Source organism: Salvelinus alpinus, chromosome 2 (assembly GCF_045679555.1).
Source record: "Salvelinus alpinus chromosome 2, SLU_Salpinus.1, whole genome shotgun sequence".
Taxonomy (NCBI): Eukaryota; Metazoa; Chordata; class Actinopteri; order Salmoniformes; family Salmonidae; genus Salvelinus; species Salvelinus alpinus.
Genome location: NC_092087.1, coordinates 33,132,357 through 33,145,940, shown reverse-complemented (window position 1 = coordinate 33,145,940; position 13,584 = coordinate 33,132,357). Strand labels below are relative to the sequence as shown.

Below are 13,584 nucleotides of genomic sequence, written 5' to 3'. Positions count from 1 at the left end.
GAGCGTGTTTGTGAGAGTGTACGAGTGTGCATATTTGTGTGTGTGTTTGTGTTCTGTATGTGTGTTGGATTGGAAACAGGTCCCTCTCATTGCCAGTAAAGCGTCATTAATCACCCAGCCAGCTGATAGGCCGGGGTCTGGAACTCTAAACCACAATCACTTATTGGTTATGAACATCCTCTATAACCATCTATCACCCATCTGGATTCTATTGTCCTCCTCCCAGTGTGTGTGTGTGTGTGTGTGTGTGTGTGTGTGCGTGCGTGCGTGCGTGTGTCTCATGTACTCATCTGGACCCCTGGGGGGAGAGTGGGAAAAGTTGAGAGAAAAGAGGGGGAAGAGAAATACAAAGAGTGAAGGAAGAGAGGAGAGGGAGAAATGGACAATCCCCTCTCCGCTAATTGCAAAATAAAGGTGTTACAACTCAAACTGCCATCCATCCTTTTTAGTGGAAAAAGAACACCAGAACCATCAGACAACGTTATGGAAACATTCCACCAACGTTGTTTGGCTGCTCTGAAGCATCCCACCAAAGGGTCATATGCCGAACGGATGTGGTGTTGGATTCCTTGGTGAGGATAAGCAGGTGGGATGTGGTGTTGGATTCCTTGGTGAGGATAAGCAGGTGGGATGTGGTGTTGGATTCCTTGGTGAGGATAAGCAGGTGGGATGTGGTGTTGGATTCCTTGGTGAGGATAAGCAGGTGGGATGTGGTGTTGGATTCCTTGGTGAGGATAAGCAGGTGGGATGTGGTGTTGGATTCCTTGGTGAGGATAAGCAGGTGGGATGTGGTGTTGGATTCCTTGGTGAGGATAAGTGGGATGTGGTGTTGGATTCCTTGGTGAGGATAAGCGGGATGTGGTGTTGGATTCCTTGGTGAGGATAAGCAGGTGGGATGTGGTGTTGGATTCCTTGGTGAGGATAAGCAGGTGGGATGTGGTGTTGGATTCCTTGGTGAGGATAAGCGGGATGTGGTGTTGGATTCCTTGGTGAGGATAAGCGGGATGTGGTGTTGGATTCCTTGGTGAGGATAAGCGGGATGTGGTGTTGGATTCCTTGGTGAGGATAAGCAGGCGGGATGTGGTGTTGGATTCCTTGGTGAGGATAAGCGGGATGTGGTGTTGGATTCCTTGGTGAGGATAAGCGGGATGTGGTGTTGGATTCCTTGGTGAGGATAAGCGGGATGTGGTGTTGGATTCCTTGGTGAGGATAAGCGGGATGTGGTGTTGGCTGGCTGGGCTTATTGCCCTCTACACCCTGATCTCAGATGAATGGAGGTATTCCTCTTTGTTGTCTTCAGGTTGGATACACAACCCAGAGGCACCTACAGCTAAGACATCTAACCACTCAGTCACGTCTTATTCTCCTCAACTCTCTCTCTGGGATTCGGTCTCTTCTTTCTTCTGTACTTTCTCTCTCTTCCTCCTTCTCTCCATTTCTCCCCTTGCGTTCTCTCTTTCTCGCCCCTTCTCATTCTCCATCCCTCCTTGTCTCTAGTGTAATTGATCTTCTCCTTGTCTCTAGTGTAATTGATCTTCTTCTCTGTTAGCTGTGATTGGTTCTGACAGGCAGACAGCAGCTCCAGCTGTGTTAATTGTTCTGCTTATTTTGTTCTGTCTCCCTTCCACTATTTTCATTTCAGCATTCCACGCTAAACTGACTCCAACGCTCCCTGTATGGGGCTTGACACACACACACACACACACGCACGAGCACGAGCACACACACACACACACACACACACACACACGCTCTCTGCATAGAGTTTACTTAACACATCATCTGAAGAGTCAGGGATTAAAACAACAGTTGTTTCAAACAGCAAGGAGCCGATCCAATCCCAGCAGCTGAGAGTCAGACTGACAGAGGAGTTTAATACTAAAACCACAGTAGTCCTCTCACTCAGCACACACACACACACACATCACACACATCACACACACATCACACACACATCACACACACATCACACAAACATCACACACAGCAGCACACACACAGCAGCACACACACAGCAGCACACACACACATCACACACATCACACACAGCAGCACACACACATCACACACATCACACACAGGCAGCACACAAACATCACACACATCACACACATCACACACACATCACACACACATCACACACATCACACACACACATCACACACACATAACACACATCACACACAGCAGCACACACACATCACACACATATCACACACATCACACATCACATCACACACAGCAGCACACACACATCACACACAGCAGCACACACACATCACACACATATCACACACATCACACACACATCACATCACACTCAGCAGCACACACACATCACATCACACTCAGCAGCACACACACACACACACACACATCACACACATCACATCACACACAGCAGCACACACACATCACACACATATCACACACATCACACATCACACACAGCAGCACACACACATCACACACATCACACACAGCAGCACACACACATCACACTCAGCAGCACACACACACACACACACACATCACACACATCACATCACACACAGCAGCACACACACATCACACACATATCACACACATCACACATCACACACAGCAGCACACACACATCACACACATCACACACAGCAGCACACACACATCACACACATATCACACACATCACACACACATCACATCACACTCAGCAGCACACACACATCACATCACACTCAGCAGCACACACACACACACACACACATCACACACATCACATCACACACATCACATCACACACAGCAGCACACACACACCACACACAGCAGCACACACACATCACATCACTCAGCACACACACATCACATCACTCAGCACACACACATCACTCAGCACACACACATCACATCACACACAGCAGCACACACACATCACATCACTCAGCAGCACACACACATCACAGACAGCAGCACACACACATCACACACAGGCAGGCACACACACATCACACACAGCAGCACACACACATCACATCACACACAGGCAGGCACACACACATCACACACAGCAGCACACACACATCACAGACAGCAGCACACACACATCACATCACACACAGCAGCACACACACATCACACACAGGCAGGCACACACGCAAGTTGCCATTAGGTAGATATCTAGGGTTAAATCACCAATCTGACCTTAGATCAGCATCTAGGTGAAACGTCATCCTATTCTGTTGCAGTGTGAGAGTAGACATGGAGGTGGGCCAGTGTGACATCACTGTGTATCTAATCCAGGAATCAGTTTGTAATGTGCAGAAAATCATTTGGCCCTCCTCCCATGTTTCCACCAGATCACTGCTCTCTGCTCTTCCCAGTCTAAACAGTAGTGAGGAGAAGCATTAACACTCAGACATGTTCTGGAGTCACACTAATCTGAATGGAAAACACTTCAGCATGACTACCGACAGTATCCTTCTACAGTATCCTCCTACAGTATCCTCCTACAGTATCCTCCTCAGTATCCTTCTACACTATCCTCCTACAGTATCCTCCTACAATATCCTCCTACAGTATCCTCCTACAGTATCCTCCTACAATATCCTCCTACAGTATCCTTCTACAGTATCCTCCTACAGTATCCTCCTACAATATCCTCCTACAGTATCCTCCTACAGTATCCTCCTACAATATCCTCCTACAGTATCCTTCTACAGTATCCTCCTACAGTATCCTCCTACAGTATCCTCCTACAATATCCTCCTACACTATCCTCCTACAGTATCCTCCTACAATATCCTCCTACACTATCATCCTACAGTATCCTCCTACAGTATCCTCCTACAGTATCCTCCTACAATATCCTCCTACAATATCCTCCTACAGTATCCTCCTACAGTATCCTTCTACAGTATCCTCCTACAGTATCCTCCTACAGTATCCTCCTACAGTAACCTTCTACAGTATCCTCCTACAGTATCCTCCTACAGTATCCTCCTACAGTATCCTCCTACAGTATCATCCTACAGTATCCTCCTACAGTATCATCCTACAGTATCCTCCTACAATATCCTCCTACAGTATCCTCCTACAGTATCCTCCTACAATATCCTCCTACAGTATCCTCCTACAGTATCCTTCTACAGTATCCTCCTACAGTATCCTCCTACAATATCCTCCTACAGTATCCTCCTACAGTATCTTTCTACAGTATCCTCCTACAGTATCCTCCTACAGTGTCCTCCTACAGTATCCTCCTACAGTATCCTCCTACAGTATCCTCCTACAGTAACCTTCTACAGTATCCTCCTACAATATCCTCCTACAGTATCCTCCTACAGTATCCTTCTACAGTATCCTCCTACAGTATCCTCCTACAGTATCCTCCTACAGTATCCTCCTACAGTATCCTCCTACAGTATCCTCCTACAGTATCCTCCTACAGTATCTGTCACGATCGTTATAGTGAGGAGACCAAGGCGCAGCGTGATGTGAATACATCTTCTTTAATAATAACGAATAAACACGAAGAACACTAAACAAAATAACAAAATAACAAAACGAATGTGACCGCTATAACACTGGGTGGAGACATGCAACATCAACATAGACAATAACCCACAAACCAAACAGGAAAATGGCAACCCAAATAGGATCCCCAATCAGAGACAACGATAAACAGCTGCCTCTGATTGGGAACCAATCTAGGCCACCATAGACTTACATATGTCTAGACTAGACAAACGCACCTAGACATACAAAAAACCCTAGACAAGACAAAACACCCATAACACCCTCGTCACACCCTGACCTAACCAAAATAATAAAGAAAACAAAGAATACTAAGGTCAGGGCGTGACAGTATCCTTCTCCAGTATCCTCCTACAATATCCTCCTACAGTATTCTCCTTCACTATCCTCCTACACTATCCTCCTACACTATCCTCTTACAGGATCCTCCTACAGTATCCTCCTACACTATCCTCCTACAGGATCCTCCTACAGTATCCTCCTACAGTATCCTCCTACAGTATCCTCCTACACTATCCTCCTACAGTATCCTCCTACAGTATCCTCCAACACTATCCTCCTACAGGATCCTCCTACAGTATCCTCCTACAGTATCCTCCTACACTATCCTCCTACAGGATCCTCCTACAGTATCCTCCTACAGTATCCTCCTACAGTATCCTCCTACACTATCCTCCTACAGTGTCCTCCTACAGTATCCTCCTACAGTATCTTCCTACAATATCCTCCTACAATATCCTCCTACAGTATCCTCCTACAGTATCCTAATACAATATCCTACTACAGTATCCTCCTACAATATCCTCCTACAGTATGCTTCTACAGTATCCTCCTACAATATCCTCCTACAGTATCCTCCTACAATATCCTACTACAATATCCTTCTACAGTATCCTCCTACAATATCCTCCTACAGTATCCTCCTACAATATCCTCCTACAGTATCCTCCTACAGTATCCTCCTACAGTATGCTCCTACACTATCCTCCTACAGTATCCTCCTACACTATCCTCCTACACTATCCTCCTACACTATCCTCCTACAATATCCTCCTACAGTATCCTCCTACAGTATCCTTATACAATATCCTCCTACAGTATCCTCCTACAGTATCCTCCTACACTATCCTCCTACAATATCCTCCTACAGTAACCTCCTACAGGAACTCCTACAGTATCTTCCTACACTATCCTCCTACAGTATCCTCCTACACTATCCCCCTACAGTATCCTCCTACACTATCCTCCTACAGTATCCCCCTACAGTATCCTCCTACAGTATCCTCCTACAGTATCCTCCTACACTATCTTCCTACAGTATCCTCCTACAGTATCCTCCTACAATATCCTCCTACAATATCCTCCTACAGTATCCTCCTACAATATCCTCCTACAGTATCCTCCTACAGTATCTTCCTACACTATCCTCCTACAGTATCCTCCTACAGTATCCTCCTACAGTATGCTCCTACACTATCCTCCTACAGTATCCTCCTACAGTATCCTCCTACAGTATCCTCCTACAGTATCCTCCTACAATATCCTTCTACAGTATCCTCCTACAGTATCCTCATACAATATCCTCCTTCAGTATCCCCCTACAGTATCCCTCTACACTATCCTCCTACAATATCCTCCTACAGTAACCTTCTACACTATACTCCTACACTATCCTCCTACAGGATCCTCCTACAGTATCCTCCTACACTATCCTCCTACAGTATCCTCCTACACTATCCTCCTACAGTATCCTCCTACACTATCCTCCTACAGTATCCTCCTACAGTATCCTCCTACATTATCCTCCTACAGTATCCTCCTACAGTATCCTCCTACACTATCCTCCTACAGTATGCTCCTACACTATCCTCCTACAGTATCCCCCTGCAGTATCCTCCTACAGTATCCTCCTACAGTATCCTCCTACAGTATCCTCCTACAGTATCCTCCTACAATATCCTCCTACAGTATCCTCCTACAGTATCCTCCTACAGTATCCTCCTACAGTATCCTCCTACAATATCCTCCTACAGTATCCTTCTACAGTATCCTCCTACACTATCCTCCTACAGTATCCTCCTACAATATCCTCCTACAATATCCTCCTACAGTATCCTCCTACAATATCCTCCTACAGTATCCTCCTACAGTATCCTCCTACACTATCATCCTACAGTATCCTCCTACAGAATCCTCCTACAGTATGCTCCTACACTATCCTCCTACAGTATCCTCCTACAGTATCCTCCTACACTATCCTCCTACAGTATCCTCCTACAGTATCCTCCTACAGTATCCTCATACAATATCCTCCTACAGTATCCTCCTACAGTATTCTCCTTCACTATCCTCCTACAATATCCTCCTACACTATCCTCCTACAGGATCCTCCTACAATATCCTCCTACAGTATCCTTCTACACTATCCTCCTACAGTATCCTTCTACAGTATCCTCCTACAGTATCCTCCTACACTATCCTCCTACACTATCCTCCTACAGTATCCTCCTACAGTATCCTCCTACAGTAACCTTCTACAGTATCCTCCTACAGTATCCTCCTACAGTAACCTTCTACAGCATCCTCCTACAGTATCCTCCTACAGTAACCTTCTACAGTAACCTTCTACAGTATCCTCCTACAGTAACCTTCTACAGTAACCTTCTACAGTATCCTCCTACAGCATCCTCCTACAGTAACCTCCTACAGTAACCTTCTACAGTTACCTTCTACAGTATCCTCCTACAGCATCCTCCTACAGTATCCTCCTACAGTATCCTCCTACAGTATCCTCCTACAGTATCCTCCTACAATATCCTTCTACAGTATCCTCCTACAGTATCCTCATACAATATCATCCTACAGTATCCTCCTACAGTATCCTTCTACACTATCCTCCTACAATATCCTCCTACAGTAACCTTCTACACTATCCTCCTACACTATCCTCCTACGGGATCCTCCTACAGTATCCTCCTACACTATCCTCCTACAGTATCCTCCTACAGTATCCTCCTACAGTATCCTCCTACACTATCCTCCTACAGTATCCTCCTACAGTATCCTCCTACAGTATCCTCCTACACTATCCTCCTACAGTATCCTCCTACAGTATCCTCCTACACTATCCTCCGACAGTATGCTCCTACACTATCCTCCTACAGTATCCTCCTACAGTATCATCCTACAGTATCCTCCTACAGTATCCTCCTACAGTATGCTCCTACACTATCCTCCTACAGTATCCTCCTACAGTATCCTCCTACACTATCCTCCTACAGTATCCTCCTACAGTACCCTCCTACAGTATCCTCATACAATACCTCCTACAGTATCCTCCTACAGTATTCTCCTTCACTATCCTCCTACAATATCCTCCTACACTATCCTCCTACAGTATCCTTCTACAGTATCCTCCTACAGTATCCTCCTACAGTATCCTCCTACAGTATCCTCCTACAGTATCCTCCTACACTATCATCCTACAGTATCCTCCTACAGTATCCTCCTACACTATCATCCTACAGTATCCTCCTACAGTATCCTCCTACAGTATGCTCCTACAGTATCCTCCTACAGTATCCTCCTACAGTACCCTCCTACAGTATCCTCATACAATATCCTCCTACAGTATTCTCCTTCACTATCCTCCTACAATATCCTCCTACACTATCCTCCTACAGTATCCTCCTACAGTATCCTCCTACACTATCCTCCTACAGTACCCTCCTACAGTATCCTCATACAATATCCTCCTACAGTATTCTCCTTCACTATCCTCCTACAATATCCTCCTACACTATCCTCCTACACTATCCTCCTACAGTATCCTCATACAATATCCTCCTACAGTATCCTCCTACAGTATTCTCCTTCACTATCCTCCTACAATATCCTCCTACACTATCCTCCTACAGTATCCTTCTACACTATCCTCCTACACTATCCTCCTACAGTATCCTCCTACAGTATCCTCATACAATATCATCCTACAGTATCCTCCTACAGTATCCTTCTACACTATCCTCCTACAATATCCTCCTACAGTAACCTTCTACACTATCCTCCTACACTATCCTCCTACGGGATCCTCCTACAGTATCCTCCTACACTATCCTCCTACAGTATCCTCCTACAGTATCCTCCTACAGTATCCTCCTACACTATCCTCCTACAGTATCCTCCTACAGTATCCTCCTACAGTATCCTCCTACACTATCCTCCTACAGTATCCTCCTACAGTATCCTCCTACACTATCCTCCGACAGTATGCTCCTACACTATCCTCCTACAGTATCCTCCTACAGTATCATCCTACAGTATCCTCCTACAGTATCCTCCTACAGTATGCTCCTACACTATCCTCCTACAGTATCCTCCTACAGTATCCTCCTACACTATCCTCCTACAGTATCCTCCTACAGTACCCTCCTACAGTATCCTCATACAATACCTCCTACAGTATCCTCCTACAGTATTCTCCTTCACTATCCTCCTACAATATCCTCCTACACTATCCTCCTACAGTATCCTTCTACAGTATCCTCCTACAGTATCCTCCTACAGTATCCTCCTACAGTATCCTCCTACAGTATCCTCCTACACTATCATCCTACAGTATCCTCCTACAGTATCCTCCTACACTATCATCCTACAGTATCCTCCTACAGTATCCTCCTACAGTATGCTCCTACACTATCCTCCTACAGTATCCTCCTACAGTATCCTCCTACACTATCCTCCTACAGTATCCTCCTACAGTACCCTCCTACAGTATCCTCATACAATATCCTCCTACAGTATCCTCCTACAGTATTCTCCTTCACTATCCTCCTACAATATCCTCCTACACTATCCTCCTACAGTATCCTTCTACACTATCCTCCTACACTATCCTCCTACAGTATCCTCCTACAGTATCCTCCTACAGTAACCTTCTACAGTATCTTCCTACAGTATCCTCCTACAGTATCCTCCTACAGTAACCTTCTACAGTATCCTCCTACAGTATGCTCCTACACTATCCTCCTACAGTATCCTCCTACAGTATCCTCCTACACTATCCTCCTACAGTATCCTCCTACAGTACCCTCCTACAGTATCCTCATACAATATCCTCCTACAGTATTCTCCTTCACTATCCTCCTACAATATCCTCCTACACTATCCTCCTACACTATCCTCCTACAGTATCCTCATACAATATCCTCCTACAGTATCCTCCTACAGTATTCTCCTTCACTATCCTCCTACAATATCCTCCTACACTATCCTCCTACAGTATCCTTCTACACTATCCTCCTACACTATCCTCCTACAGTATCCTCCTACAGTATCCTCCTACAGTAACCTTCTACAGTATCCTCCTACAGTATCCTCCTACAGTAACCTTCTACAGTAACCTTATACAGTATCCTCCTACAGCATCCTCCTACAGTATCCTCCTACAGTATCCTCCTACAGTAATCTTCTACAGTATCCTCCTACAGTATCCTTCTACAGTATCCTCCTACAGTATCCTCCTACAGTATCCTCCTACAGTATCCTCCTACAGTATGGTGCGAGAGAGAGAGAGACTGTGTGCTCGTGTGTGTGTTTTGCGTCATCTGCAGCCTGAGGCAGGAGTCTGTGTTTTGGGGTCACTGTGAGGGTCCAGGGTGGAATTACCTGTCTGCCCCCCTCCCCCCTCAGACCCCTCTGATAGACCCCCAGGCCCTGTCTCCCTCAGACACCATTACCCCCCCATCTCTAACTCCCCCAGCTTCAACAACCTGCAGACCTGTTGACTGCTATGTTGAGGAGGCTCAACCAACCCTCTGATGCTGTTTCCATATTCTCAGAATGGGGCACAGCAAAGTTAATGAAAATGTGAAATGAAAGCTGTCTCCGCCAGGGATTTGAACTGGATCTCACATTGGTTAGATCTGCACTCTCATCATTCTCCTTTGTGTGTGTGTGTGTGTGTGTGTGTTCGGTCCAGCCAGGTCCTGGGAATCCCCCCAAGACGTCTGGGCTGTATCTGCTCCTGTTTGGGGAGGAGTCTGTGCGTCTGTTACTGCTTCCTGTTTCTTCCTTCTCTATTGTTAACCAATCCAGTGTTCTCTCGGCTGGTTAAGGTATTGAGGTGTGTGTGTGTGTGTGTGTGTGTGTGTGTGTGTGTGTGTGTGTGTGTGTGTGTGTGTGTGTGTGTGTGTGTGTGTGTGTGTGTGTGTGTGTGTGTGTGTGTGTGTGTGTGTGTGTGTGTGTGTGTGTGTGTGTGTGTGTGTGTGTGTGTGTGTGTGTGTGTGTGTGTGTGTGTGTGTGTGTGTGTGTGTGTGTGTGTGTGTGTGTTTTGAGGCTGCGGGGCAGCTTTAGGAATGACTGATGTGTTGTGAGTGGTGCTGAGGGACACCTGAGAAAGGTCTAGGATCAGATGGACATCACTCCATCAGACTAGAGTTACAGAGAGAGGGAGGGTGGGAGAGAGGCAGTAGTGGGGGGGCAGCAATCTGTGTGTGTGTGTGTGTGTGTCAGGTAAGAATGTAAGTGTCTGCAGGTAGACACACTCGTGTAATTAGTAACACACCACATAGTGAGACGGGTAGGGATGGGTAGTTATAGGTTTCTCACTTGGAAATAGGTGAGTGTGATTTTTCAAGTCTGTGTTTCTCCAACCTTTAGTTTACAAGACCCAGCAGTGTCCAAGCCCATGTTTCAAATACTTATTCGCTGCTTCAGAGGATCAGCTTGTGAATTTTCCCACTCTCCTCTTCCTTCTCCCCTCCATCTCTCACCCCTCTCCCCCTCCATCTCTCACCCCTCTCCCCCTCCATCTCTTACCCCCTCTCCATCTCTTACCCCTCTCCCCCTCCATTTCTTACCCCTCTCCCCCTCTCCCCTCCATCTCTTACCCCCTCTCCATCTCTTACCCCCTCTCCCCTCCATCTCTCACCCCTCTCCCCCTCCATCTCTTACCCCCTCTCCATCTCTTACCCCCTCTCCCCTCCATCTCTCACCCCTCACCCCCTCCATATCTTACCCCCTCTCCATCTCTTACCCCTCTTCCCCTCATCTCTTACCCCTCTCCCCTCCCCCCTCCATCTCTTACCCCCTCTCCCCTCCATCTCTTACCCCCTCTCCCCTCCATCTCTCACCCCTCTCCCCCTCCATCTCTTACCCCCTCTCCATCTCTTACCCCTCTCCCCTACATCTCTTACCCCCTCTCCCCCTCCATCTCTTACCCCCTCTCCTCTCCATATCTTACCCCCTCTCCTCTCCATCTCTTACCCCTCTCCCCCTCCATCTCTTACCCCCTCTCCCCTCCATCTCTTACCCCCTCTCCCCTCCATCTCTTACCCCTCTCCCACTCCATCTCTTACCCCCTCTCCCACTCCATCTCTTACCCCCTCCATCTCTTACCCCCTCTTGTGACATGTGTGTGTGTGTAAGGACTTGTTTGGGTCTCTGGTATTATGAAAACATGTGACATGCACATTACTGTCAGCCTGGAATCACAATAACAGACCCACAGGGAGAGGGGGAGAGAAAGAGAGGAGGAGAGAAAGAGAGGAGGAGAGAAAAAGAGGAGGGGAGAAAGAGAGGATGAGAGAAAGAGAGGAGGAGAGAAACAGAGGAGGAGAAAAAGAGGGGAGGAGAGAAAGAGAGGAGGAGAGAAAGAGAGGTGGAGAGAAAGAGAGGAGGAGAGAAACAGAGGAGGAGAGAAACAGAGGAGGAGAGAAAGAGAGGAGGAGAGAAACAGAGGAGGAGAAAAAGAGGGGAGGAGAGAAAGAGAGGAGGAGAGAAAGAGAGGAGGAGAGGAGGAGAGAAACAGAGGAGAGAAACAGAGGAGGAGAGAAAGAGAGGAGGAGAGAAAGAGAGGAGGAGAGAAAGAGAGGAGGGGAGAAACAGAGGAGGGGAGAAACTGAGGAGGAGAGAAAGAGAGGAGGAGAGAAAGAGAGGAGGAGAGAAAGAGAGGAGGAGAGAAAGAGAGGATGGGGGAAAGAGAGGATGGGGAAAGAGAAGAGGAGAGAAACAGAGGAGTAGAAAAAGAGAGAAAGAGAGGAGGGGAGAAAGAGAGGAGGAGAGAAAGAGAGGAGGAGAGAAAGAGAGAAAAAGAGGAGGAGAGAAACAGAGGAGGAGCGAAAGAGAGGAGGAGCGGAGAAAGAGATGAGGAGAGAAACAGAGGAGGAGAGAAAGAGAGGAGCGGAGAAAGATAGGAGGAGAGAAAGAGAGGAGGAGAGAAACAGAGGAGGAGAGAAAGAGAGGAGGAGAGAAACAGAGGAGGAGAGAAAGAGAGGGAGAGAGAAAGAGAGGAGGAGAAAAAGAGGAGGAGAGAAACAGAGGAGGAGAGAAAGAGAGGAGGAGAGAAACAGAGGAGGAGAGAAAGAGAGGATGGGGAAAGAGAGGAGGAGAGAAAGAGAGGAGGAGAGAAACAGAGGAGGAGAGAAACAGATGAGGAGAGAAAGAGAGGAGGAGAGAAAGAGAGGAGGAGAGAACGAGAGGAGGAGAGAAACAGAGGAGGAGAGAAAGAGAGGAGGGGAGAAAGAGAGGAGGAGAGAAACAGAGGAGGAGAGAAAGAGAGGAGGAGAGAAACAGAGGAGGAGAGAAACAGAGGAGGAGAGAAAGAGAGGAGGCGAGGAGGAGAGAAACAGAGGAGGAGAGAAAGAGAGGAGGAGAGAAAGAGAGGAGGAGAGAAAGAGAGGAAGGGAGAAAGAGAGGAGGGGAGAAACAGAGGAGGGGAGAAACAGAGGAGGAGAGAAAGAGAGGAGGAGAGAAAGAGAGGAGGAAAGAAAGAGAGGAGGAGAGAAAGAGAGGAGGAGAAAAAGAGAGGAGGAGAGAAACAGAGGAGGAGAGAAAGAGAGGAGGAGAGAAAGAGAGGAGGAGAGAAAGAGAGGAGGGGTGTGAGTGTGTGTGTGTGTGTGTGTGTGTGTGTGTGTGTGTGTGTGTGTGTGTGTGTGTGTGTGTGTGTGTGTGTGTGTGTGTGTGTGTGTGTGTGTGTGTGTGTGTGTGTGTGTGTGTGTGTGTGATACTCAGAGTGACACAGGCCCATTCAGACACACAGACACCTGAGCCTGAGCTCTGAGGAGAG

The 13,584-nt window shown here is 47.1% G+C and overlaps 1 pseudogene; it reads left to right on the top strand.

The window, feature by feature from the left end:
- Positions 1–13,328, top strand: part of LOC139540731 (trichohyalin-like) — a 44,018-nt pseudogene extending 30,690 nt beyond the window's left edge.
- The last annotated feature ends 256 nt before the right edge of the window (positions 13,329–13,584 follow it).